Source organism: Nannospalax galili, unplaced genomic scaffold (genome assembly GCF_000622305.1).
Source record: "Nannospalax galili isolate Female #2095 unplaced genomic scaffold, S.galili_v1.0 scaffold18, whole genome shotgun sequence".
In the NCBI taxonomy this organism is placed as follows: Eukaryota; Metazoa; Chordata; class Mammalia; order Rodentia; family Spalacidae; genus Nannospalax; species Nannospalax galili.
In genome coordinates this window covers 1,080,074-1,108,041 of record NW_008346548.1, presented here as the reverse complement: position 1 = coordinate 1,108,041, position 27,968 = coordinate 1,080,074, and the positions used below count along the sequence as shown (strand labels likewise).

The window sequence follows — 27,968 nt, the reverse complement described above, 5'->3', positions numbered from 1 at the left end:
ATTCAATGTAAATTTATTTAGTTAAAATAAATCCCTTTTCTTCTGATAATAGATAACCATTTCAAAGAATAAATAGAAAACGTGTTCAGTACTGTGGGAAAACTAATTCTGAGTGCTTGTGAACATTTTCTAAGAGGTTAGTTGTAATAATCGAGTATTTTCTGTTTCTTTTAGTGATGGTCTTTAGTTACTTCTAAATGATGAAAGTTATTTATAGTCCTTTTATCTTGGGCCTCTAACGTTTTATCAATTAGCAAGTAAAGATATATCAGCAAGATACTGATTCATTATCAAATATTACAAAGAACTAGTGCCCCAGGATTAGATAGTTTTCCTTTTTCTCACATAAATGTCATAATTATGAACCAAATCCAAGTTAGGGAGATAATAGAGAAATAGGAAGTATTTAGTGGATACATGTACAAGTAACACCATGTCAGAAATGTCCAAGCTGAGGTTTACTTGTTCAAGGCTAATAGTGGAGTTTGATTGTAACCCATGACTGGCTAACCCTAAACATGTGTTTTTCCCAGCATATCTCATTTCTCCTTTCACTCATCCTAAGTAAATTAGCAGAGGGTTTCATAGAAGTTCAACTTTATTTTGGATTTTTGAGGTCTCCAGACTGGTCTCGGGGCTTCCTGTTCTTGACTTTATTGTATTTGAGGAGGAGCTACAGACATAGACAGAGGAAGGAAGGGGAGAATGAGAAATGGAAATGATGAGCACTTCATTTCAGCTCTCTTCAGATAACTTAGTGCTTACTGTCAAGAGGAGTGATGTCAGTCCTCACTTCTTGGGATGTGCAACATACTCGCACATGTATTCATGCAAATGGAGACCAGAGATCAACTTCAGGAGTCTTCCTCATTCATTCTTTATTTTTTGTCACTGAGTGTGTCGCTGAACATGGAGTTCACCAATTTGGCTACACTGGCTAGCTAGCAAAACCCGGGATCCTCCTGTCTCTCTACCTCCCCAGTTCTGTGATTCCAAGTGTACACCACTGGCTTTCACGTTGGTGCTGGGGATCTCAACTCAAGTTTGCATGCAGGTGCTGTAAGCACTTTCTGACTGATTCATCTCCCTAGCCCCATAATAAGCTATTGACTTGCAACTCTAACCCAGAATTCTGAAGCTTTTCCTTTTCTTTCTGAAGGTAATTCATAAACCTTCCCTTCTATTTCATCTGCATACTGCACTGAAGTTATTTATCTTCCAATGTTTTGTAAGTTCCCTTAGGAATACCCTTAGCAACTGTTTTTCCATACAGACTGCCTGGGAAAGTTTAAGGGGTTCAAACCCCTTGTAACTAAACAAAATAGGCTGTTTGAATGGCAATTTAATAGCAAATTAGATTGGCAGCATTACAGAAGGATGGGTGAGACTTTTGTTTTCTTCACATTTATAGTACAAAAGTCAACTAGCTCTCTATTATTCATGGGCTGGGTGAAAAATATTATATTCGTCTTATTTTCCAGTATATCTTGCTTTTACCACATTCTGTCAATTCAACCTCCAAAATCAGCCTTGAACCTGGGCTCTGCCTGTGTTGCCTTATTCCTTATTATGGCGCATGTTCTTAATGAAGTTTTCTTTACGAAGAGGAGTCTTCACTGGGAGAAATGTATCTGTTCCTTCCCCAAATACAAGCTCTGGTACAGGGGAAGAGGTATGCCTTCCATTCTCTTTAAGACTACATAAAAGTTTCCCAGACTTCTTCCACCCTCATGGTCCTGCCTTGAGAGGGCATCCTTTCTACCAGACTACCTTTCTGCCACTTCACTGCTTTACATAGACTTTTTCTTTCTTATTTAAAAGTTTTAAAAAACTGATAAACTGGGAGAAAAATTGTCTTCTAAATTATTTATGCCCTATGCTTTTAATAAAAGATCCCAAGTCAATGTCTAAGGATAAAAAGGTGACTCTCCTCTGTCAGGATTTTCTATCATTTCAATAATTCTGATAAATCTCTGCATTCTTTTCTGACTTTTTCCGTGATTTGGGTTTATGTTATAACTGAAGACTATTTCATTAAGCTTCTTTCTTCCTCTAGTCCTCAAAGTCATATAATTTTTTTCAGTGAAGAACTGAGAATGAAATATGTTTCACTTTATAGTTGTGTGTGTCTGTGTGTGTGTGTGTATACGTACAGATACATGTGGGAGATTCATGTTATGCATGCATATATGTACACAGGTATACGTGTGTAAATACATGTGAAGGCCAGACATCAACCTCAGGTGTCATTCCTCATGTGGCATCTACCTTGTTTTTTGACACATGGTCTCTCACTGTCTTGGAGCTCAGGAGGTAGGTTAGGCTGGCTGGTCAGCAAATCTCAAATATCTTCCAATTTCTGCCTCCTCAGCACCAAAAGTGTGTGGCATCCCCTTCCCCTCTACCTATTTTTAGGTTCTAAGGACTGAACCTGGGTCCTCTTGCTTGCACATTACCAGCTGAACCATTTCACCAGATCTCTAGATAGTCTTTGTACAACATTCTTTGTAATTGTGTCAAATCAGAGAAAGGCACTGTGTTCAATGCAGTTGCCTGGTGAAGCCAAATGGTAAACAAATCCTAACTTAATGGATAAAATTAATTTAGCTTCTATATCGTGAAATTCTACATATATTAGAAGTCTGTTCTGTTTAAGGGTGACTCAGTATCTCTTCTTAATGCACTGGAAGGAAATATCAAAATTAAGTAACTTTGACCTTCAATAATACTATCCATAGTAAAGTGATGGTAGCCAGAAAGACTTTAGGAAACAATTAGCTGAAACTATGGTCACCTCTGAAATTAGAAAATAAGGCCAATTTCCAGGGGGTGCCCTCAAGAGAATGCATACAATCCTAAGGTAATTGGGAGGAAGGTAAGAGGCAAGGTTGAGATCTCACCATTTGCCTTTATCATTAACTAAGGTACCTGGTAATGTTTTAGACCATAATCACACACTTTTGAGGTAGGCATTAAGCAATCATATATAGGGATTCTTTTTCAATACACTTGTGAGGGCAGTTAAGAATTTTTTTAAAGAAAACATCAACATGAAAGTTTGTGAATTCTGTTTAAGAATAAGTGATATTTAATATTCAGTCAAACTCACAACTCATTTTTCCAAACAGTAACATTTTGTTTATATAAGGGCAGTTCTTGTTTTTCATTCTTTTTTGCTTCATAATACTCCTTTCAAAAACATCAGAGAACTTATTGTATATGTATGTGTGTGTGTTGTGAAATAAAACATTGTAAGGCTAGGCGTGGTAGCAGAAGCCTTTAATCCCAGCACTTGGGAACCAGAGGCAGGTGGATCTTTGTGAGTTCGAGGCCAGCCTGGTCTACATAGTGAGTTCCAGGGCAGCTGGGGCTACAGGGAGACACTGTCTCAAAAAGACAAGACAAACAAACAAACAAACAAACATTATAATAGCACTAACTGTGTATGCGTTCTTATATGCTGTTGAGCATCCATTATGTTTAGGAAGACAGACTTTTTAATTTCAAAAGAGTTTTCTGTGTATACTTTCAATTATAGAGATAGCTGATTCATTTAGACCATATCTGAAATATGCTTTCTGCCTTTACATATCTGCATAATTCTGTGTTGTAAAGGCTGGTAGTTCCTTTTTTTTATGTATTTTTGAGACAGGGTCTCCCTGCTGTAGCCCCAGCTACACTTGCTATGGAAACTAGGCTGACCTCGATCTCACAGAGATCTGCCTGCTGGCCTCTGCCTCCCAAGTATTGGGGTTAAAGGTGTGTGCCACCATACCCAGATCTTCCTTTTGTCTTCCCAAACTGGAAACCTCAGAATTAGACAAAAATGAATGAACTACATGATAGACAACCATATAGACAAACCATTGAAATATTTTAAGTAAAAGCATTAGATCTCAGTATATTATATACACCATGTCCTGGTTTGTTCTTCATTACTGTGACAAAACACTCTGACCAATACCAACTTGGGGAGGAAAGGATTTATTCAGCTTACAACTCCCAGGTCACAGTTCATCAGGGAGCCCAAGGTAGGAACTCAGGGCAGGAACCTGGAAGCAGGAGCTGGAGCACAGGCCATGGAGGAAAGCTGCTTACTGGCTTGCTCTCCTGGCCCCTGCTCAGCCTGCTTTCTTATGCAACACAGGCCCACCTGCCCAGGGGTGGCACCACCCACAGTGGGCTGGGCCCTGCCACATCACTCATCAAGAAGATGCCCTTCAGACATGGCCACAGGCCAGTCCAATAGAGGCAATTCCCCGATTGAGGCTCCCTCAACCCAGGTGTGTCAAGTTGACACTAAAGCAATCCAGCACACACCATTAATGACATTTTATAAAAGAAAGTGATGAGATTACACATATAAACACTATATCGTTATGTAATCTATACATGTACACACATAAGTTTACAGATGTGACAAAACTGCATGGAAAAGAAAGCAAAGGAATGATGATGGTGAGAATCAGGACGGCTGTTATTTAAAACGAGAGTGGAGTCAAGAATTTAAGGCAGGGTGAATTGTATGGCTACATTTACATTATTATAAAGGTTTTAGCTCTTGTTTCTAATTGTCTAGTGTTTCTTACTTCATTAAACATTAACTATATGAGAGGCTGGAGAAATGACTCAGCAGTTAAGAGTGTGTACTGCTTTTCCAGAAGACCTGAGCTCAGTTCCAGAACCCATGTCAGGCAGCTCACAATGCCCTGTAATTCCAGTTCTAGGGGAACCTACTTCCTCTTCTGGCCTCAGCAGATACCTGCACTCATGTGCATGTACTCCCACACAGACACAGACACAGATACACGTACACACACACACACACACACACACACTCACAATTAAAGTTAAGATAATTATCTTGAAAAACAGAACTATGTGAGTGAATAAAAGTGGGCCGGGTATGAACTAATGACGAGTTTGTGATAGATAACACAATATTAATCAAATTCTAGTTGCCTAAGGTGCCGCCACCACCACCGTAATAGTTACTTTCTATGTTATCTTCTGCTAAAAAAAAAAATTACTCAGCCAAAAGCTCTTGGTTTAAGACAGTAAGTGTACATCATCAGTCAGCAATCTCATATCATCTGGGGTTCAAGAGTGGCTTGATGGAGTCTATCATGATGTGGTAGTCATGTCTGCCAGGGCTACAAAATGCCAGTCAAGGCTTAATGGGGCTGGAGGATTCTTAGAAGATATCTCACTCACATGGTCGAAAGGTCAGTGCTGACTGTTCCATAGATGTTTAAGTGTCCTCAAAGCATGGATGCTGGCTCTCCCAGGAGGAATCCAGTAGCAAGGTGAAAATTGTAATGCCTCTGTGGCCTGGCATCAACAACGAGATACCAGCACTGTACCATGCTCCGTTGGACATGCAGACAAACTCTAATACCATCTAGACAGGGTTGTACAAGAGTATGAATGAAATGACAGGAAGCAGTGATCTTTGGAGTCTTCTTAGAAGACAGTTGTGGTACAAACCAAACTGACTTACCTTAAACATCTAGCCTTTTCATTTACTCTAACTCTTATTCCAAACATCCCTCTCTAGTCTGTTTTTGGTGGTATTGGAAATGTTGCACTTCTCTCTAGAGTTAGATGAGAACAGTATAACTTCTTGCTTTTAGTAAACTGATGCCACTACCCTAATTTAGAATTTCCATTTAATTTTTAACATATGTTAGTGCCTTGCTGCCTATGCTTTCAGTGGTGTAGAGCTGCATCGTGTTTTGGATTTGTATTCTGATCCTAGAATGTCTCATTTTCAACCTTCTAGGCTCATCTTCCCTAAATATCCTCAGAATTGTTGGCAATTTTGTTGCTGTCATGGATTTACTAGGTTTCATAATTAAAAGAAGATATATTAATTTGCATAATTAAAAGGTTTTCCATTGTTCACATTCTAATATTTATCCAGATGGCCAAATGCACACATTACAGATATTTATAGAGAAATAATCCATGTCTCATCATCAAGGAGTAGAAAGAACAGTGGTAAAAATGCATAGAAAAGGGAGAAGTGTCAAAGGAGAGGTTAGTATAATATGCAAAGTATAAAAATCCACTTAACCATTTTGAAAGACTCGTTTGCTTTAACATACCCTTCCGTTTGAAAGAACTGTGCTTCAGTCATGCCAGTTTAATAGCTGTTTTTCTCATATACCAACTGAGACTCATAATCAAATCTACAAGTACCTTAAAATGGTAATGCACCCATCTAGTCTGTGATCTGAAGGTATGTAGATACAGGTTTTATAATAAGCAACGCTTGTGTACTACTTTGTGGGTAACTGAAAATTAGCCAAACATAATCCCTTTCCTACCACTGTTTCACTGCTTGTCAAAGTGCAGGTGAAACCCTCAAAGGGATCATTGATTGAAGAATGTGTGACTATGTTTGCTGTCCCCGTGTCCTCTATCAGTGCCAGTCATGTCTACAAGAGGTAGATTTGCATCAGAGGCTTTCTTTCTTTCCTTATTAGAATTCATTTCATTAATAGTGGAAAAGAAAGAAAATTATTTAGAAGAAGTCAGCAGCACACTGAAGTAGCCTGTGGAGCAACTAAGGGAGATTCTGCATGCTCAAAGGAGCATTCTTGAAGGAATAAGCATGTTCCAACCACATGTTTTCATGTAATAGTTTACAAATGTATCCAGCCACATAAAAACTAAAATTAGCCATTTGGCGACAAAGATGACCCCATTTCTTAACAGTGAAGAGTTTAGCATATTTATTTTTCATATGAAAGGAAAGGTGGTTAATAATGTTACAAAATGTTGTAATATATTTTCCCTTGAATTTCTGCCTGGCTAAGATGTGTAGTGTAAATCAGAGAGTAATTCAAATTTTTTAACCTTTTTAAGTTTTATTTTATTTTTGATTGATACGATATTTATACATATACAGATGGGATACATATACAGAGCTGTGCATACAAATATGGGTACAATGTGAAGTTTCAATACATGAATACGCTGTGTGATTGAATCAGCAGCCTTGTGATATCAAAGCCCATTATGCTAAGACATATAGAGAAATACCATATCATTGTATATCCTTATGAAAGTGTTTCTAGTATATTCTAGGACTCCATTTTGCATTACTGACATGTATGACTAGAGAGAGAACTTAAAAGGATTTGACCACCCCACCCCCCACTCCCCCTGTAAATTCAGTTGTTCAGTTGATGGTAAAACCTGGCAGCTTGAACCAGGTGACTCTTAGAATCTAAGGTCACTGAGCTATAGTACTAAAAATTAGCAAGAAAGATTTCCATAAAAAGAGTAGGCTCAATTAACTTATTAGGATGACATTCTTTAAATTTGACTTTTGTGGGCTTCTAGACATTTTCTGATCTCACCTAGACTTCAGCAGTCAAGGAGAATGCTCATTTGTGGTACAGTGGCTATTGCCACTCTCCAACACAAAATTAGAAGATATCTGTAACCTCTCAGCACTTGGGAGGCAGAGGCAGGTGATTTCTGTGAGTTCAAGGCCAGGCAGGTCTACATAGTGAGTTCCAGGACAGGTGGGGCTACAGGGAGACTCTGTCTCAAAAAGACAAAAAAAAAAAAGAAGTTCCTGCACTACCACCTCATTCCACCAAAAATTCCCTTTTCCACCCTGAACTATTTGTTCATTCCTAGATTGCCAATATCAGTTAAGTGTTGATCGTATTCTAGAACACCAAAGTAATTAACAATAAGGTGTGAATGAGGATTACAGGTTCACAAGGCAAATTTGCATTTTAAAGAGGGGGTTGTTAAACACAAATGAACTTCTAATAGAAAGAATGTGTGAGAGAGGATTTTTTCCCTGCTAGGGATGCAGGAAGATTTCTGGTGCTCTTTTTCAGCCCTGAGATGGATATCAAGAACATCTTGGCATTCCACACTCGCAGCTTCTGCCCGCTGTTCTTTACCAAGCACCTCCCATTTTATCCTACCACCTTTGCAAGTAGAATGCATCTAAAATAGTGAATCATCTGTTCAAGACATGGTTCATTGATAGAATCCTGTCTATCCCTGAAAAGTTTCAGGCCTGATCGTAGGTCTTATATCCCTAATTGTTGGCATAGTCATTTTTAAATGACAAAAATGTCATACTTAACAGGACTATCTATTTTTTATCTGCTTAAGTATTTAGTAAAAGGATATTTTTATTTCCTGTAATACTCAAAGTTCTGAAAAATGCCTCCTTGTAAATAATTAGTAGTCAAACTTTTTAAGTGTAAAATTATTTGATTACATTCATATAGATGAAAAGTATTTTTTTAAAAACCTCCGATATACCTTTGACTATGACAATTTAAATCCTAACTACATAGATGTCCTAACAAAAGAATTTAGAATTTGTTTGTGGGGCTTAGAGAAGCATCAGTAAGAAGAGAATGTGCCTATAGGGATCCAGGAATCTGTTTTTTAAATGTGACTAGAAAAAATAAAATCTTTCTGCCTTAAAAAGTACACCTTTAGTCCCAGCATTTGGAAGGCAGGGGCAGGCAGATCTCTGTGCGTTCAAGGCCAGCCTGGTCTACATAGTGAGTTCTAGGCCATCTGGGGCTACAGGGAGACCCTGTCTCAAAAAGACAAAAAAAGTATCTTGCTTTTCTGCTGCTCTTTCCTCTAACCTTTCCTTTCCTGTTAACTATATTAGCATTACAGAACACCATTAACAAAACTTTTGACAAAATCTTTCTTTACAGAAGTCACAGAAGAAACCTCTTTACAGAGTTGACCAATATTGACTTTTCTAATTGTTTTGACAAAAGTTTTGTCTTTTAAAATCACAACTGACCTCAGTGCACAAGATTCCTAGCTTTTCCTCTCAAGATCCTTGTGGATACCAATATCCACCCCAGGTTACAGTGGAAAGCCCTACTACCACATGAGTGGCTGAACCTCACTGCTCTCCTAGAAGTTGACAAACTGTATTTATTTATGAAAAAAAATAACAGTAACCATTAGTAACTTTCAGCTTTTTACAATATTTGTTGTACTTTCTCTCTTCACTTTTGTAAATGTCCTTATAGTCATTTTAGAGTTAGCAATAATGATGTTCACAGAACTAATCAGAATTTGCCAACAAAATAAATAATGGAATTAGGATTCAAATCCAAGACTCAAAGAATTTCACTCCAAATCTTGTGTCCAAATTTTAAGGACAAATACACCTGTTTTTTTTTTTTTTTTTTTTTTTTTTTTTGAATGAAATAAGACTAAAAATACTTCCTAAAATTAAGAACACTGGATAATTCATACAATATGATTTTCAAAATATATTCTCGTCTTAAACTTTTAGATAGCAAGATCCTTTTGGTTAAAGTATTGGGAGTAAAGTATGTTTCTATCTTTCTCTTTATAGAAGATGACTGATATTAGCTAATTTTCTCTAGAGAGCATATTATCACTGTAAATTGTAAATAATTTTTGTTAAGTTTATACTCACTATAGCCCCATAATTTATCATTCAAACAGGGGTATTTTTGAGAGTGAACTTGGCCACTATTAATTTCATCTGGGCAGTTATAGCCAGAACTGGAACTGTCCTGGGTAAAGTAAATGTGATCACCCCACTTCAAAGACATAATTCTGATTCTGAGAATAACATTTTTCAAGAAAGGGGCGGGTGGGGGCGGGAGACTCTGCGGAATGAGAATTCATCTATGTCTTCTGTAACTTGCCTTGATTCCGGTTTCCTTGAAGTTGGTCCTTAATCACTGTAAACAGAATTGAATACTTCAGTCCATTGCTTTATCTAGGAGAAAACAAATGCAAGGGGCATCCATTCAAGTCTAAATCAGAAAAAAAAAAAAGGGGGGCCACCTGATAAGACTGTAACCCCAAAGTTTTATACAGAATGGCAGTTGAATGTTTTCCACCCTAACATTGACTATATGAACTTTCAGACCAAAAGACATTCTCTAAGCAATATTTCCTGTATCAACATTTTAAATCTTAAAAGGGAAAAATTTGTTTGGCAGTTTGGCAGTTAAATTGTTATTACAGCTGACCAAAATATATTTTGTGATAGAAGCTCTTAAGTTAGTAGCTGATAAAAGAATTACACTACTAAAAACAAAAAGAGGATTTTTAGACCTCAAAATTAAATTTATACATATCTTACAATATCATCATAACAGACATTTTTTTTTCTTTTGAAAGCAAATACTGTTTATAAGAACATATTGCTGCTATATGCCAGCCATCAAAAATGTTGCCTTCAACTTCTGCCTATGAAATGCTGTATTGAAAGGTGACCTGAGATTATTACATTTAACAGGATATCACTATTAGAAAATGGCAAAAAGAGAATTTAGCAATCATTGCTATTACTGAATTATTTGGCAGTCCTTCAAATAAGATTACTTCTCACCTACCTAAGTATTTTCCCACTCGTTAAAAAGTTCAAATTAATTTGATTTGTTCCTGAAAAAAAGAAAAGAAAGGTCAGTTTTCTTGCAGTTTTAACATTTATTTGAGTTAGAAAGTTTCCCTTCTGGACAGCAAGTTGTAGCCTGGAAGTAGTAAAATGGCTAGAGGGGAAAAAACTAATGAAACTTTGCTGTGGAGTAGTTCACAAAGGAATACAAGATGTGTTACATAATGCAGCCCTTTGTTTGTGGAGCCTCTGACAGAATCCTGCAGTTGTAGCTGAAGCTAAATGCTGCCTCCAAAGCCCTCCCTAACTTGAGGTGGTTCTGAGTCTTTTCCCCTCCTCCTGCCATGATTATTCTGGCTTCTGATTAAATCACACCTTATGTGTAAAGTCACTAACCTAAAATGACCCAAAGGTACTTACTTCTCTCCTCAACAGTTCTATTACTTGGAATATTTGGAAGGCTTGAAAATAGCTTCTGTCCCAACTTCTGTAGTCTTTACTCCAAAAGCAAATGCTGTAAGAGTTTCTTCACTCAGGCTTTCAAACCCCAGGTGAGAGATTTTGGAAGCTCATTAGCATGCTAAGGAGTCTGTGGCATTTGGGTGAGTCACAATCACACAATCTAAGCAACAGAGAAAAATTCTTGTTGCTAAGAAGACTGGGGAGAATGGATACTGGATAGGCAATACTTTCAAATCCAGCTGTAATGACAAAAAATAAAAGGAAAATTAATGTGAGCTATAAAGGCTAAAATATAATTTATGCAGAAGGTAGACATAAGGTGCATTACAAGATAACTAAAGCAATTAGATTGATAAATGAATACTGATTGGATACTCCAGGGGAAGAACAAGAGCTTTAAAGCAGGAACAGCTATGTTATACATAGTAAGTGGCCACTGCATTCGGAATTCCTTAATCTTTAGAGATAGGAGCTAAGGCTTTTCCCTACTGCCTCATACTTGGTCAATACTTATTAAATCATAGTAAATGAATGAATAACATTCCAATCCATAAGTCCAGACAAGGCTTTTATCAAATCATGGAGATTATAGAACAAAAAGCTTAAAATCAGCCCCCCCCCCAGCCAATCTGAGTTTGGGTGGCTCATGCCTTTAATTTAACCTCAGCCTTCTGGAGGCAGAGGTAGGGGGATCTCTGCGAGATGGAGGCCAACTTGGTCTACATAGCAAGTTCCAGGCTTACTGGGGTTATAGGGAGACACTGTTTCAAGAAACAAACAAATAAACAAAAACGAACAAAAAAAATCAGAATTTCCTTAGAGTACTAAGACTGAGAAATGTTTATTCTAATATGGTTGCTGCATGCTAGAATACTTAGAAAGTGCTGGAACTAGGATGCAAGATGCAGCAGGTAACAGCAGCTAAATACCTAATAAGAGTTAGAACTTGATATTTGAAGCCCTATTATATTTCTGTAATTAATTTTTTGTAATACACAAACAGTAGTCAGATACCCATGAAGATGGTCACTATCATTTGCCTTCTCTGTCTACTCGTTTCTGCAGTCCTCAGGAATTTTCAGTCTAAAAGGAGGTTTAGAAAAGTGAGAAATAGTTTATTGGAGATTTCTACTCTACAAAGTAGAAATTTTCATTTATTTAGTTTCAGTTCTAGTCGCAGAACTCCAATCAAGACAGCTCTGGTCAAGCAGATTGTTATATGACTGTAATGATTGATCCTTTTACCTTGTAATGACCTCCTTCACTGCTAATGACAGTTTCACTTAATGAGTCTAATTTGGTTACTATTTTCATAGACTATGTTTTTCTAGCCCTTTCCTTTCAATGTATGCACATCCTTAAATCTAAAGTGGGTTCTCTTAGGAAATACTTAGCTGGATCTTGATTTAGTTGTTATTTGATTTTTATTGACTGATTGATTGATTGATATTGATTGATTGATTGATTGATTGATTGGTCTTCCTGTGACTGGGTCTCCCTATAGCCCCAGCTGCTTGGAACTCGCTATGTAGACATCTGCCTGCCTCTGCCTCCCAAGTGCTGCCATTAAAGGAGTGAGCCACCACATAAACCCAGCCTTCCTGGGCTTTTTGTTTTGTTTTGTTTTTAATCTATTCAAATGCTCTGGGTCTTTTGATTGGGGCATTTAATTTTTTTACATTCAATTAGCAGGTGACAAAAGACTGCCATTTAGCCAATTCTGTGTATTTTGTAATTCCTTACTCTTTTTCAATGTGGTTTGATGCTTTGTTGTTCTAATTTTGTACGGAAGTGTTTTGATCGATCTCTCTCTCTCTCTCTCTCTCTCTCTCTCTCTCTCTCTCTAGATAACAGGCAAGCAAGCCACTGAACTGTATCTCCAAACTTTTTTTTTGTATTTTGTATTTTGATACCAGGTCTTACTAATTTGCACAGACCAACCTCCAGTTTGTGATCTTCCTGGCTCAGCTTCCCCAATTGCTGAGATTACAGACACAGATTACCAGGCCTCTTTTTGTTTCTCTTTGTATTTTATAACTACTATATATTTTTCTCTGTATTTTCCACAAAACTACAATAGTCTCCTTGAAATTCTTTAAATTCATGTATTTGATAACATACAAAATCTCTGTATGTGCTTTTCTTCTCTGCCTTCCCCCAAGCTCTGTGTTACTGATGTCACAACTTACATAATTTACTATGTATGCCTTAACAAGTTGTTATACATGCAGTTATTTTTATATTTCTGCCTTTAATATTTACCCTAGAGTTAAAGTGATTCATTTACTTCCTTTATAGTGTTAAGGATCTTCAGTATTTGACTAATACTTTCCTTTCTACGTTTCAAACTTTCCTCTGTTCTCACACTGCTAATTAGCATCCTTTCATTTCAACTTTCTTTAGATTTTTTTTTTTCTTTTTAGTAAGGCATATGTGGTTATGATGATTTTCTCAACCTGTATCTGTCTAGGAAAGCCTTTATCTTACCTCTCATACATCTTAAGGCAGTTTTGTCATATTTAGTCTTTTCAATTAATAGTTTTACTTTTTGTTTTGTTTTGTTTTTCCTTCAGGACTTTGAAGATAGCAGTCTGCTCTCTCCTAGCCTGCAAGGTTATGGGAGCAAAATGGCCATTTCATATGGTCTTCCTTGAATGTGATAAGCTGTTTTCTCTACTGCTTTCAAAATTCTCTTTGTCCGTAATTTTTAACAATTTCTAGACATAGTGCCTTACCATAGAACTCTTTCCATCTAGCTGGGGTTCTTTGGCCTTCATTAATATTTACCTCCCTCCCCACATTAGTATTCTCTTCTGTTTCTCCAAATAACAACCCCAACCTCCATCTCTTCTTTCCTATTCTAGCATTTCCATACTGTGAGTATAGTTCAGGTAGAATCTCGTGAGTCCCTTAAGCTATTTTATTGTTATTTTTGTTTCCCTAACTACATAATTTCCAATTATCTGTGTTCAAGTTCACTGATTCTTTTATATGACCAAGTCTACTTTTGAACATTACACTCCAGTGAATTTTTCTGTTCAGTTTTCTTATTCCTTAGCTCCAGTAGTTCTGCTTGGTTCTTTTGTTGACTTTGATCTCTTCTCATTTTGTTCATAGATGTATCTTCTTGATTTCATTCAGTTGTCTTCGCTGTTGTTCTGTGTTCTGTAGCAGCTCTCTGAGCTCTTTAAGGCAATTATCCTGAATCCTTCAGTCAGTTCACCGATCTCCATTTCTTTCAGACTGATGGTGTAGATTTGTTTTCTTGAATTGTGTCATGTGTTCTTGATTCTTTGTGTTCCTTGTAGGTTTTCTCATGTGTCTTCTGTGTCTGGAGAAGCAGCTATTTCTCCTAGTCTTTATGGATTGAATTTATCTGAGAATATCTTACCAAAGTACGCTGATGGTATGACAGGACTGATCTTTCTTGATTATTCAGGGTTCTCTGTGAGCTGAAATGGAATCGTTCCATAGCATGTTTTCTGAAATGCTATAAGGAAGACCTGCTTCATGTCCTTCTCTCCTTCATGGAGAAAAGGACAATTCTACACATTTTTCAAACTTTTCAGAGTAGCATTAACTATAAACAGTCACCTTACTCTTCTGTTATTCCTAGCTATCACAGGGGACTGGTCTACAGGTGGGACAGTGCTCCACATGAGGCAAGAGAGCAGCCACCCTGAAAGAGTTTCTCTGGCAAGCCAAGAACCCAGGCAGTCTGGCACACACTCTAATCTTTCTTAGTTTTCCATAGGAGAAATCATGCCCTGTTGTAGTCCTCTCATCGTTGAGTTAAGCTGGTTTAGAGAGGGAATGGCACAGCTGTAATGAATTGCTCTTATTGCCCTTATAAATGCAGCTGCTTTGGCTTTGTGTCTTATAGTGTACTTCTGCTTCCCAGATAGATTCTGAGTTTCTTAGCTAGATTCTGTTCAGGATATTTTGGTTCCAATAGCATTATTATATCTCTATTTCTGTAGCAAAAATGATAAGATTGTATACACTGTCATTATGCTGACTTCATCTCTATTCTTTGTTAGACCTTAATTTCTCCTGTAAAATATGCCAATAGCTAGGCAATAGTATAGGCAATATTAAGATGTGTACTCTCAGTAACTTGGCATTTCCAGCATGCTAAAGATCTATAGCCATTTAATTAAATTTATTTGTTACTTTGGGCTTCAGCCTTCTTGGTTAGGTTTGAATATATAGCAGATTATTTGAGTTAGTGGTTTTGAATTTATTTTAGTTTTAATTGTGTGTGTGTCTGTGTGTGTGTGTGTGTGTGTGTGTGTATGTGTGTACCTGTGAGTGCAGGTACCAGCAGAGTCTAGAAGAGGGCATTGGATCCCCTGGAGCTGGAGTAACAGGGGGTTAAGAGCCTCCCAGCATGGCTACTGGGAAGAACTCAGGTCCTCTGCCAGAGAAGTACGTGATCTTAACCACTTAGCCATCTCTCCAGCCCTAAATAGTGCTTCCTATTCGGACTAAAGAACATTTATTTTGTTTTAATTCTTTAGTCATTTATTTTCAGTAGCAAATTCTTCAAACAACTCTTCTAAAGACATATTATTAATATTGAACTTGCATAAGTTACTTATTTTATTCAAGCCTGAATTTATTGTCTGAAAAGTGAGGTAACTGGATAAGTTAACATGGTCTGTAGTTACTTTCAATTTCAAAATTGTATGTTCTTGTCTTTAATTTAACAGATAATAATGGAGCACTTGTATAACACAAGCCAATGCAATAGAACCTGAGTGGATACAGAGATGAGTGATGTGACTTTTTCACACAAATAGCTGATACTGTGTATTGGAATGTATATTAAGATGTGTGAGATGTGTATCAAGATGTGTGGCCCCCATATATCTTAGCTTATATTTGGTGTGCCATTATGTATATGATCTAATCCAAAACGGAAAAAACTATTCTTTTGTTAGCATTTCTCATCTCTAGGTTTGGCAAGCAAAACTGGTCTCTGAACTATCCCTTTAATAATATTATCCATTTGTATATCACATTATTTGCAAAGAATTGAGAACATTCTGAAATCATTAGATCATTCACTCCTAAAGTAGCCCAATGCAGTTAGGAAAAGATGAATGCCGTTCTTGCCATTCTGGCAACCAGAAAGTTGGACTCTGAATTTCCTGGAATTATACAAACTGGCGAATGAGAACAGGTGAAAATGTAGAAACTCTCCCTTCAAGGCTGCACAGCCAGCTTTCTTGCATATTACAGTTTCCACTGTGGTTTCTGCAGAGCCCAAATTGTCTTTCCCATGATCCTTACATATTCCCTATCCAAACAGAAGCCTTTTAGTCATTGATTTCAGAGGTGTCAGTAGGAAAACAAAAAAACGTTTAGTGGGAAAAAATGGAATGTCTTGATGCAATGACACAGTATATCAGACTTTGGTATATATTGAAATTAATAGTGAAGAAAAGTTGAGTAACTTCTCCATCAAGCTAACCTAAAACCTTTGACTATAAGCACAGCAGCTGTGATGAAGCCCACAATTTTGGTAGCTGAAAAAAGATTATTTTAATTATGGCCTTGTAGAAAAGTGGTTTCTTGGTATCACTAGAATTTTGTTTTAAGAAGAATCAGGAGGGAGACCAAACCTTTACAGATCTCAAAAGCAGCCCTCTAGAAATGGGCAGTTGTAATTCTTTCTTTACCTAAGTCTTTCTAGGTAGTAAGTGAGTCATATTCATGTCTGGTCCCTTGGTTTTCTTAGTCAAAAAATTTGCATCTGAAGCCTAGGAAAATGTTTGGACTGCACAGTTGAATGTTTAAACAGGTGTGTGCTGCCTTGGTCTGGCTAAGGAAAGGTAGTCATCTCCTTAGAAACCCCTGCCATTAGGAGAATGTTTCTCATGGCAGCTTTCAGGAGTACATGAAGAAAGGCTCAGGTGATCCTTAAGTCTTATTACCTGGTTACTAACCCACTTCCCTCCTTCACTTCTGAAGAAACTGATTTAATAGTTTCAAGATATTATTAAATACATTCTGCATTAATATTATATGTCCTCTTTGAATCCAAGTGGCAATACAATAGAATTTCATTTTATAAATAACACCTTTCAAGCTAACACCACAGGGCACAGTACAAAAGAATCAAAATAGAATACAAATGCTGTAATCAAATGTAGACCCCAGGAAGGCTGATTAAAAAGGCATGTTGCTGGTAAGAGCAGCCGACAGGGTAAGTATAGTGGGTCATAGCAGAAAAGCCAGCAGAACAGTAGAGCAAACTCAAATAAAATGGACTTGCCTGCCTGTTTCACATGGATTTATGACTCTCTGTTTTCATCATCTCCTTTCTGACTCAAGAATTGAAGGCAAGAAGTGTATGTCAAAGAGAGGGCTCAAATGCAGGGTCACTGCTTTTCCTCAGTGTTTATATGCAACACAAACAAATGAAAATCCTAAGGACACCTACCTACAGCTGGCAGAGATGCCTACAATATGATTGAGAGAGGACCCAGAAAGTCTTGCATATCCAGATGCTACCATTGCTTTTCAAAAGTCATGCATTGAGGCAAGATTTATTCCTTTGCAGTGAGAAGAGTACTACAGCTTGTAGCCAGGCCTAGGTAGACAGGCGTGCAGGTGAGACACATGTTGTTTGGTCTGAAACTCCTGAAGTATTCTCCCCAGGACTCTCTACTTGCCCAGTTAGGATTTGTACCCAATCTACTCACCAACTAAACACTTACTAATGTCAAGGTTTCTGTCTTTAACCATGGCCTCTATTTACAAAGTAAAAATTTCTGTCCCAGCTTTAAACGAATGAAGGAATCAGGTTAAAAAAAAAAAATGGGAAGGAGGCATGGTTTAGAGCAGACATTCTTTTTTTTATGTGTATGAGTGTATTGTCTGCATGTATGTAAGTGTGCCCATGCCATGCAATGCCCACAAAGGTCAGAAGAGGTCATCAAATGCCCTGGAACTGAAGTAAAGGATGGTTGTTAGACACCTTGTATGTACTGGGAACTGAACCTTGATTCTCTGCAAGAGCAGCCAGTGCTCTTATCTGCTGAGCCATCTCTCCAGCCCCAGAGCACACATTCTTACCTGTATGTAAAGCTAGTTCCCACAATGGTCACTGCATACCTTGAGTCATGCACCAAATTGGAGACTCACTGATGCTTCTTCATTTACTATTGAAAATAGAACAGTGCCAGAGAGTAGTCATAAGGAAATTTCAGTTATCTTAAAAATAGTGACTTGAAATTAACAGCTACCACCTGTCTCCAAAAAGGAAAAAGAAAGAAGAAATAAGTAAACGAGAATTTTGGAGGTAAGTAAAAAAGAGAGAGAAAGGAGAAAAGAGAAGTGAGGCAGTTTTTAACATTTCTTACAGCGATGGGTTCTTTTTAATGACTCTCCTAATAATCTACTTCACTGAAATTCTGGATGAGGGTCACTGACCTGGGTCAAAGAATTAGATCAGTAACTTAATATTTCATTTAAACATATGTGGACAGCACTTGGAGGAAAAGGTTGTGCAAATATTAATATTGTGACTTTTTTTTAAGAGTGTTTTATAGGTTTGTATTAGTCACTTTTCTCTTTCTGTGATAGAAACACTGATCCAAGCAATTTATAGAAGGAAGAATTTATTTGGGTACAGTCCATCATGTCAGGGAGGCATGGTGGCTGGAGGTGGCTGGAGCAGGAGCAGCAGAAGCTAAGCTCTCACATCATCACACAAGCACAGGAAGCAAGAGAGTGACTGGAAATCTGTCAAGGCTTAAGAACTCTCTAAGCTCATCCCCAGTGATGTGCTTTCTCCAGGATAGTCACACCTTCCAAAACCTCCCAAAACAGCGCCATCATCTGGGGACAAAATGTCCAAATACTTGGAGCCTATGGGGGACATTTTCATTCAAACCACCACAAGGTTTTTATTTAGTACACTTTATTTTTCTTCATTCTGACAGTATTTATTCAGTGATGCAAAGAGAGTTGATTAGTAAATGTGAATAGCAATGCAATAAGTAGAAAACACTGGACTATAATCTCCAAAGTGAATTATTTCATAAAGCGAGTAAATATAGTAACTGTACTTGTTACCCATGTTTTGCCTTTTAAGTGTAAATTTACCCTTCCTGGCCAACTCTACAAAAATGTATCTGGCTCTTTTAAGTATTTTCCTGTATTGCTTCTTGAATTTGTGTCTAAGATAAAGTGAAATATTTTCTTGGCCAGCTGGTATGAAGGTGCATGAAGATCAGTACAGTGTCCAGTAGAGGTACTGCAGAAGGAAAGGGGTTTCCTTCCTGGTTCCATCTATTTCATTGACCAACTCCTGTTCATTGCATAGTTTTCTCTAGAGGTTGGCTTTTCCAGTATCCAGCTGTACAGCATAGCTACTCCAGTGCTCACTAATGGAAGTAAGGACAGCATCTCCACTGCCTTGTATCTGCCTGCTTCTCCTAGGCATCACACAGACACACATGCACACTAACTCAGCCTCACAGGTGAGATACCTCCTTGTGAATATCTTTCACTGTCACCCAAGGGTACAGACACCCAATTTCTTTCGAGAAAGGTGCCTGGCACTTCTCTGGCATTCAGTAAGTTAGCCTATGCTTTGTCCAACAATGTATAGATCCCAGTTAAGGAAGGGACTCTTCCTAAAACCAACTGTTCCTTGAGCATGCTGTCTCATCTCTGTAAGTAGTGGTTGTTCCTTATACCGACTATTCTGTTAGTCTTTAGAGTCATCATTGCTTCCTACTAGGTCTTCTCCACTATGTCAATCACCTGTTAATGTTAATAGCTTTAAAATAAGCTTTTTTATTCAAATTATTATGTGCTTGGTTTTTTGTTTGTTTGGTTGGTTGGTTGGGTTTTCTTTTTGTGTGTTTGTTTGTTTTGTTTTGTTTTGCCTCCAGATGGAACCTGATTTACACATACTGAAGTAACTTTAAAATATTAGGTTCGAAGGAAGTCAGAGTGACAGGTCATCTCTTTTTAGAGCAGATTGGCATTGGTACAACATTCCTTTTCTGGGACTGGATATTTGATGAACAAAATGCTTTGAGAATTTTGTGCTAGATTGAAAGGTGTCAAAAAATGTTGTACTATATACTACCTGTCCATACTGCTTTAATTGTTCACTTTTAAAGTATTTTATAAAATTTCACTGAGAATTTGTTCAATTGTAAGCTATAGCTAAAGCAAGCAACAGAAATCCGGATTCAAAAGTATCTTGTTGACTCTGAAAGGTGTTGGATAATGTGAATTTGTAGGGTATTACTGCTGGAGTAGTCGTGATAGTCTTCATGTATTAAGACTCAGAAGATCCTCAGCACTCTCATGTACTGGATCCCCATAGCAGAATAAATGGATATTCTTGCTGTCTCTTTCTTACAAATGGGGAGAGACACTGGTCTCTCAGATTATACATCTAGCAAATTCCAGCACAAAATTTGAATGTAGATCTGCCTGTGAGCCGTGGCTCTTACTCACTGCCCTTTGTTCCCAAAAATAAAGCAAGTGACAAGTTACCTTTGAAAACAAAAGGGACATTTGCTGTGGCTTGTTTGTTTCTATCAAAGATTCGGGTGTGGGCCACCTTAATTATCCCTAAAATGTATAGCACGCTTTGTAAGATATTTCTTACACAGTCAACCTATTTATTACTTTTACTTAACCAGCTATGAACGAACTAAGTGAACACTGGTGATGAAATTGCCAGAACCTATGTGTTAACAGTGCATCAGAAACGCAGCAGCCTTTATTCAGAGCTGAGTTGAAGGCAGATGAAATATTAACAGCAGTTCTAGCAGCAGAAAATGAAATATGAGATCCTGTATCAGAAATTATTAGTAACCTGTTAAAAGAAATGCTGAAAAATGGCAGTTACCAAATTAAAACTGGGAAACAGAGCCCAAATGGGAAATTTCAAAAAGTTTGGAGGAAAATAAATGACAGATTGTCCTCTTGGCTCTTATTACTATGGCATCCTAAATCCGACTTGGCAATGAATGGTGGAGGTGGAATAGGAACTGCATCACTGCCAGTGCCGGTCCTCAGACTCATCGTCCTAAGTGTCTGTGATGGTGTCTGAGATTGATCGGAAAAGTAGTTGGAAGTTGATCACATTTGAGCTTTATCTAAATTGAAGAGCCTGGAGACTCTTATTATGAAAGGCTTCCTCTCATTTGCGAATTGGCCCCTTTGCTCCACTTTTGGATGGCTGGTTTCCTCCATGCAGAGCTATACTAAATACTCTACATGGGAAAGCTATTTTCCTTAAATGCCTTCAAATTTAAAGCACCTATCTGGATATATTCATGTTTATGACTCAAAATATCTAACATCAAAGAGAGGATACAAATACAAAATATTCTGTTGTAAATGAAGGAGATATTTTTCCTTCAGTAACTCAAAGAAGAAAAATTACTGTATGCAAAGTTGCTGAGCATTTGATGCCAGAGGGGGCAAAAAAGGAAATGAGCTATAGAACCATAGAATCTTAGTGTTGGCAGAGACTGTCGAGTTCATGCAGTCCTACCCTATCATTTTTCAATGAAGAGACTGAGACATGGGGAGTTAAGGGACTTGACTTGCCCAAGACACATAGTTGTTTACTGACAGTCATGCCAAAAACATTTCCCAACTCCCTGTCCGGAACTCTGTAGTTCAGCATGCTGCTACCATCCTCTCCTGAAAATTAAAACTAATGCAGCCTGGAACCCAGAGGAATCAGCATCCACAGGGAATAAGAGGAAGGATACATTTCAGTGTGGAAAACAGTATGGGAAAAGAGAAAAAGGATGAGTATCTTTGTGACTCCTCACACAAGCTTTTGCAAACTATTTTATCATGTTACTCTCTCACACCTCTCCACAAAATAAGATGAAATGAGATAAAGTTGGTTGCAATTCCTAAGCTTTACATTTATATGTCCAGATGTGATTTGCTTAGGAAATTCCGCTTACGTGTTATCTCCAGGTATAGACTGATGTGTGAGTAGCATGCTTATTGATCACCGTTATTTTCTTGAGCCTGATCTTCTGTCTTTAAGAAATGTTTTCCTGAGTTTTCAGGTGTGTTAGATGCGAGGGGAGGTTCCTATCCATGGGACACTTCTGAGAATGAGAAATCATTTTAAGATGTAAGATTATCTTTTCTTAATCTTTGCATTCTCGTAACCTCATACAGATTTGGACCATTTGTGGGACTTTTACTCTGTTTCATGACTTAGATGGAACAATTTTCTTTGTTTGGTAAACATAAAGTAATTTGAAGCAAAGCAGCACACAAGAAGAGACAGGTTTCCATAGGCTCCCTTGTGAAGTAGCAATGCAGGCCTTTTAGACCAGTCAGATGTCTTTTCAGAACACGGCAACCAGAAATGAGAGAATCGGCGACATGATGAAAACTGCAGATGGAGTGCTTTGCATGAAAAGCGGTTATGTACAAAAGAGGGCTCCGGGGAGGGTAGGAGTGGAGTTGGAAAGGAGGGGCAACTGAAACAAGAGAAGATAATGCTTGACCAGGTCTAGTAAAATATTCCCTGCCACAACCACTGTTCCATGAAGAGACTGAGCCAAAGGACCTGAATAAACTAACCTTAAGTTCAGTGTTGCCATTATTGTGGGATGCATCAGGGAGAGCACATCCGGACTTGTGTTACACAGTAATCACTGCTGGGTGTCAGCATTCATCAGCCAGATGGTCAGACCCACAATTAATCAATTAGGCTGGGATGATCAACCGGGCTAAGTTTTCCCCTTTGGTAAAAAGCTCTCATCATGCGGTCAAGGCCAATAGCACTTTTATCCTGTTGTTTTTGGAGAAGCTTCTAAAAATTCTTCTTTTTTAGGCCTCTAGTTACTGGACACTGTCAAGCTCCATGTTGCTTTGACAACATAGATACCCTAAATCAAGGTTTGCACATAATAGGTCTTGAGCATACTTTGTGTTCAAATATAATGTTTACCATGCCTAACAAGCTCTTCCAAGCAGCATGGTAAACTATGGCACTTAACTGCTGTAACTACACCTTTCCTGTTGGTCTTAACCAATCCAACAGTACAACAATGGTAGAGTTTCTTTCACTGAACACTTACACAGATGAGATAACAATCTAAGAGTATTAATGATGGTGGAAGATCATGGCGTATTCACCATCAGACAGACACAGCTGTGACAAGAATGGATAAACAGCTCAGGCTTTATAATGCTGCAGTGAGGGTGGTAATATTACTTTCATTTCAAATGGAAGGAAGCCGAGATGAGGAAATTCATTGAGCATTTGATAAAGATGTGTTGAAATGATTTAATACTCTTTGCAATAAAAAGTACATCAAATGGCCTGCGTATTTTCTTGACGTAAGCGCATTTGTGTAGCTGAGGGATAAAGCTAGGAATGCATCACAGATCTTCACGACTCCTCTTCAAAGAGCTTGAAGGAAGTTGTTTGCCAGTGTTTCCCAGCTCTGTTGACTCACTGTTTTCCATGCCATGCTCCATACCACCTAACTTCAGATAGCCTTCTTCCTCTTACTGATAATTCCCAGTTTCTACCTCAGTATCCTTATCTAGATATGGTGTCTTTCAGTCCCTTTTAGGTAGTTTTTGCCAGGCAACTTGCAGAGCAGTTTGTCTGTCAGAAACAAAATGTCTACTACTGATTTTTTTTTTTTAGCTTGAACTTTGTTTCCCTCCAGCTTTCATTTTCACTTTCTTTTGGATATATATGTAGTACAGGAAATGATGTCTCAGAATCCTACTGGTACGAAGCATCACCTCCTAACAGTGGCCTATACTAACCTGATTGTGCAGTAGCTCTGTGTGTCATCATTCAACTTGCTGTGTCTCTCTTTTCTCTTAGCTTTTTTCTAATGTGGGACTTGATGTGAGGTTGGGAGTGCTTCCCTTTAGCCATTCCATGCAGATTATATAAGGGTACAGTTGGCCCAAATATATTCCCTTGACATATCAGGTGCTCTTCCATATAATTACATATTTTATTTATACTACTTCTCTTGCTATGCAAGTCTTGCACTTTGTTTTCTGTTTTACTACTTAGAAAATTGGGACAGCAATAACAGAATGCCAGAGTAGTCTAAGAATTGACCAGTAGTTTTTTACCAAATCTAGAGTGCAAGGAATACATAGGTAATCAAGTAGTTGTACTGAACATCTTTGATCCTTCAGCATTCTCCCAGGATCTTCTTTCCTGACCATGGTCTGTTTTGTCCTGAGTGTTTGGTAGGTCACTGACTTTCCTGCTGCTGCTTTTTCTGCCGCTCTGTATTCTTCACCCAGAGAAGATGAGGGTCTTTCATTTTGACCTGCAGTATCCTGCGTATTGCAGCGTCCAACCCTGCCATCCAGGCTATCTTTCTGCTTCATTTTGTGCCTGACCTAACCCTCCCCTGCTATTCCAGGCCTGGCCTCTCATGACCAGAGACTGCTGACTCATCCTGGCCTGTGCCAAGCTGTGCAGTCGCTTAGTGATGTGGACAGGAGTCGAAGGGCTAGAATGAGATCACTGAACTCATTTCACTTGTTGCTTACGGTACAGTCCAGCATGAGCTGGAAATGTAGGAACCTCAGCCTCCCGAGCAGAAAGAGTAAGTAGATTGAACACACTGCATCACCAAGTGCTCATCAAGCAGTGGACGGTGGCGGGTGGGGGCTTGCTTTATCATGGCCGTGGCTAGGGCATTCCGGGTCATCAGGAGCTTCCCTTCGTCCTCTTTTCTTCCTCTCCTCGACAGTTGCACCCTTCCCCCCTTCCCTGAACTTCCCTTCTGAAAATGTCTGGATGGTAGAGCAATGATCTGGGCAGAAATGAAATTTTGTTAATAAGCAGCCTCCGCACGAAACCCTGGAACAGTGACACTGCTGAAACTGCTTAGTGTTGCCTGTTGGGAACTCACATGAAGTTCTCAGCAGAATTCAAGGGCATGAGAAAAGCTTTTCTTTCTCTTTTCTTCCTTTCCTTCTTGATTCGCTTTTTCTTTCTGTTTCAAGGGAGGTAGTTTCAGGAGACATGACTGTGTTCTGGTGTGGTGTAAAGTTTTCCGTCCGGAGACAATAATGTACATTCCTCTGGCAGGACGGGATGGATTTTTTTTTTTCTCTTGCTGTTGTTTATTTATAAGACATTTCCTCTCAGTTAGTGGAAGTTAGATCGTAAGAGGCTCCAGTGATTTTCCTTCCACCTCCCCTCCCTAATTTCTGTGCTTCAGCACTCTGGAACACTGTGAACTCGACAAACTAATCAGACCAGGGAGCCCAGCAGCCAGGCCTGGACACTCTCAAGAGACTGTGCTGATTCTCACTCCTCACTCCTTGGATCAGGAACCAGAGTCCTGGTGAGTGCTGAGGCTCCAGAATTTGATGGATCAAAGATTCTATTCCTGGTGCCTCTGAGGCAGGCAGGAAATAAAGGGTGTTCCAAAAGAAATAACATTAAAAAAAAAAAAAGACGACCAAACTGTCAGAGTGATGAAGATTTTCAGTGTGTACAGCTGACCACACTCTGGACAATGGCAGAACCTTGAGGTTCTACTCAAGAGAAGCCTGCAGGTGTACGTTTTGTGTCACCACAAATGGCCATCAGCCTTGACATGCCTAACAAATATGTTTGTGGGAGGAAGAAGATAGGTGAGTGAGTGGAGCAGGGAGGAAGACCTCAGGGTGGTAGGAGGGGAAGTGAAAGTGGTTCATCAATCGTTCATTTGAGGTTTCCCTCTGCCAACTTTTGATGCATCTCTGTTCTGAGCATTTGTTTTATGCTCACAGTACTTCCATACCTAGCTAGGCAGGAAAGAAAATCTATACTAGATGAATGGTACAGAAATGTTGCTAGTACTGTTCCTTTAAAGATCATTTTGTTAAGTACTTGGTTCTTTTAACTGTTGGGAACCTCTTCCCCTCTCACCTCAGGAGAGCATTGCTTGCCTACTTTTTTCTTCTGTATTCATGGCCCCGAGCAGATGAATGCAGTGAGAATCCTTATTTGGTTCCAGGGAAATTCATCATCTTGACAAAGGAAAACTTGTGCCTGTCCTCATAATATTAAATCCAAATATAGTGTTGTCCTCAATATAAGAGACAGATTGAGTAGAATCTAGAAAGTTGTCAAATGAATGGAACAGGGTGAGGGGCTGAGTCTTGTCTGATGTACCATAGCCAATAGGTGCCTTCCAAACCCTTCTTAGTGATGCATGTTCTCCTTAGTGAAATTCAGATAGGGTACCTTTTTGTCTTCTACTAGCAGGTCTCTACTTACATGTTCTAGACATATTTGAGCTTACTGTGCCTTCTCTTCCTTCTAATTTCAAGAATCTGGAATGTTCCAAAATATTGAGTGGGAAATGAAAAAATGAGAAAACAAAAACCAAAAAAGCATGGTGACCATAAAATTATTTGGCTGTGTGGTAGCATCTGAAGTGAATTGCTCTTTGGAGAGGGAAAGGAGGCTTTGATGTCTCCAATCTGGTTCTCATAGGCTAAAACGTCCCAGAACCACAACCCAGCCTAAGGGGCACTTACTCGATGTTCTTAAATATTTGGAAAAAGATGTTGTTTTATTGTTTTAGTTGTCTTTTCTATTAACACGTTGCCAGTGGATTCCTTCTAGAGTTTAAATGCTTTAGTAATAGTTGATTTTATGTTTAAACAGATGTGTATTGTATGTGCCTGTTGTGTGTACTTTTGTCCAAACTGGTACAGTGATCCAAAATATAACATTGATACTTAACTTTGGAATTTTGTTTGCTACTCTGGGTGATTCAGATTCTTAACCACAGAATTCATGCATGTTCATATGTCCCAAGTGCCCTACAGAAACTGAACTCTGTTATAGACTCATCAGGGTGTGTCAGTAGCTTCTAGAACAGACTCGCCTTCCTATCACAACTCCTATAGTTATTGAGGCTCATCAAATTTGTCAGCTATCAATGTGAAAGGAATAAGTTTTAATTGTATTAAGGCCAGAAGGGTAAAAGTTGAATGTGGTATACAATAATAGGCTCTGCCCATTTTAATTAGCCTATGTTAATAATTACTGCACTATATGTATAACGTTTCGTGATACATTTTCCAATCATTTGTTATTTTATACAAAGCTCAACAAGAAAATGGTTTCAAACACTGTAGAGCATGGTTTTAGAGAATGTAACAAGCTCTCAATCCATTACCTCCAAGAACTATACACTGCTTCTTTCCCCATTAATATTTCAACTCCCCAGACTCCCAAGAGAAACTCAGACTGTGGCCTGCATTGAAGACAGTGGGGTCTATTAACACTTTAAAACTTTATTCTCTTGAAAACTATTACTGTACATAAATTTTATAAGCAACTTTAGACAGAGAATGTAAACACATACACCTTTCATTATGTCCCAAGGTATTACATTTTAAAAATCTACTTCACCAGAGAGATTTTCCTAATAGTTGCTAAGATCTGGAATTCTGTATGAACATAGAATAATTCATGATGAGTTGAAGTATATAGCAGAATAGAATTTGATTGGTACATGTCTGATAAGAGGGCAAATGATATCTTTTTTTAAGTTGACATAATTGTATCCATACTACCTAATTTTTTTCATAACTATATAATAAGCCTTCATAGTGTACTATAAGTAATTCAGTTTTGCAGTATTCATCTGGAAGTTTTAATTTCATTAATTTAATTAGGATATATGTTTCACAATATATATTTTCCTGCATGCACATTTTATATGGGAGAATTTCCTATATATTTATTTTATTAGGCAGTTACAATTAAATAAAAATGAAATTCCGGGGCTAAAGAGATGGCTCAGCGGTTAAGAACACTGGTTGTTCTTGCAGAAGACCCGGGTTCGAATCCCAGCACCCACATGGCAGCTAACAACTGTCTGTAACTCCAGTCCCAGGGGATCCGACAGCCTCTTCTGTCCTCTGAGGGCATTGCATGACATGGGTGCACTTACCTACATTCAGGCAGTACACAATACACATAAAATAAAAATAATAAATAAAATATTTTTTTATTGTTTTTTAATCATTATTTTTTTTTTTTCATACAGAAGAATTCATTCCAAAGCAATTGACATTGAGACGTTTTAACTTGCATTTCTAATCTCTATAT

At 38.2% G+C, this 27,968-nt stretch overlaps 1 protein-coding gene across 12 annotated transcripts in view; it reads left to right on the top strand.

Annotated features, from left to right (window-relative positions):
- The window catches only part of Zbtb20 (zinc finger and BTB domain containing 20), an 843,460-nt gene that overhangs the window by 528,733 nt on the left and 286,759 nt on the right, over window positions 1–27,968 (top strand). For 2 of the 12 annotated variants that reach the window (XM_008842869.3, XM_008842874.3), the window contains exon 1: window positions 24,327–24,453. The exons of 8 other annotated variants lie outside the window; for them this stretch is intronic. The gene's annotated coding sequence lies outside the window, so the exon portion shown is untranslated. Of the gene's footprint in view, window positions 1–24,326; window positions 24,454–25,074; window positions 25,201–25,237; window positions 25,493–27,968 lie in introns of those variants that run through there. 2 more of the 12 variants (XM_029568252.1, XM_029568253.1) reach the window with 2 other exon arrangements.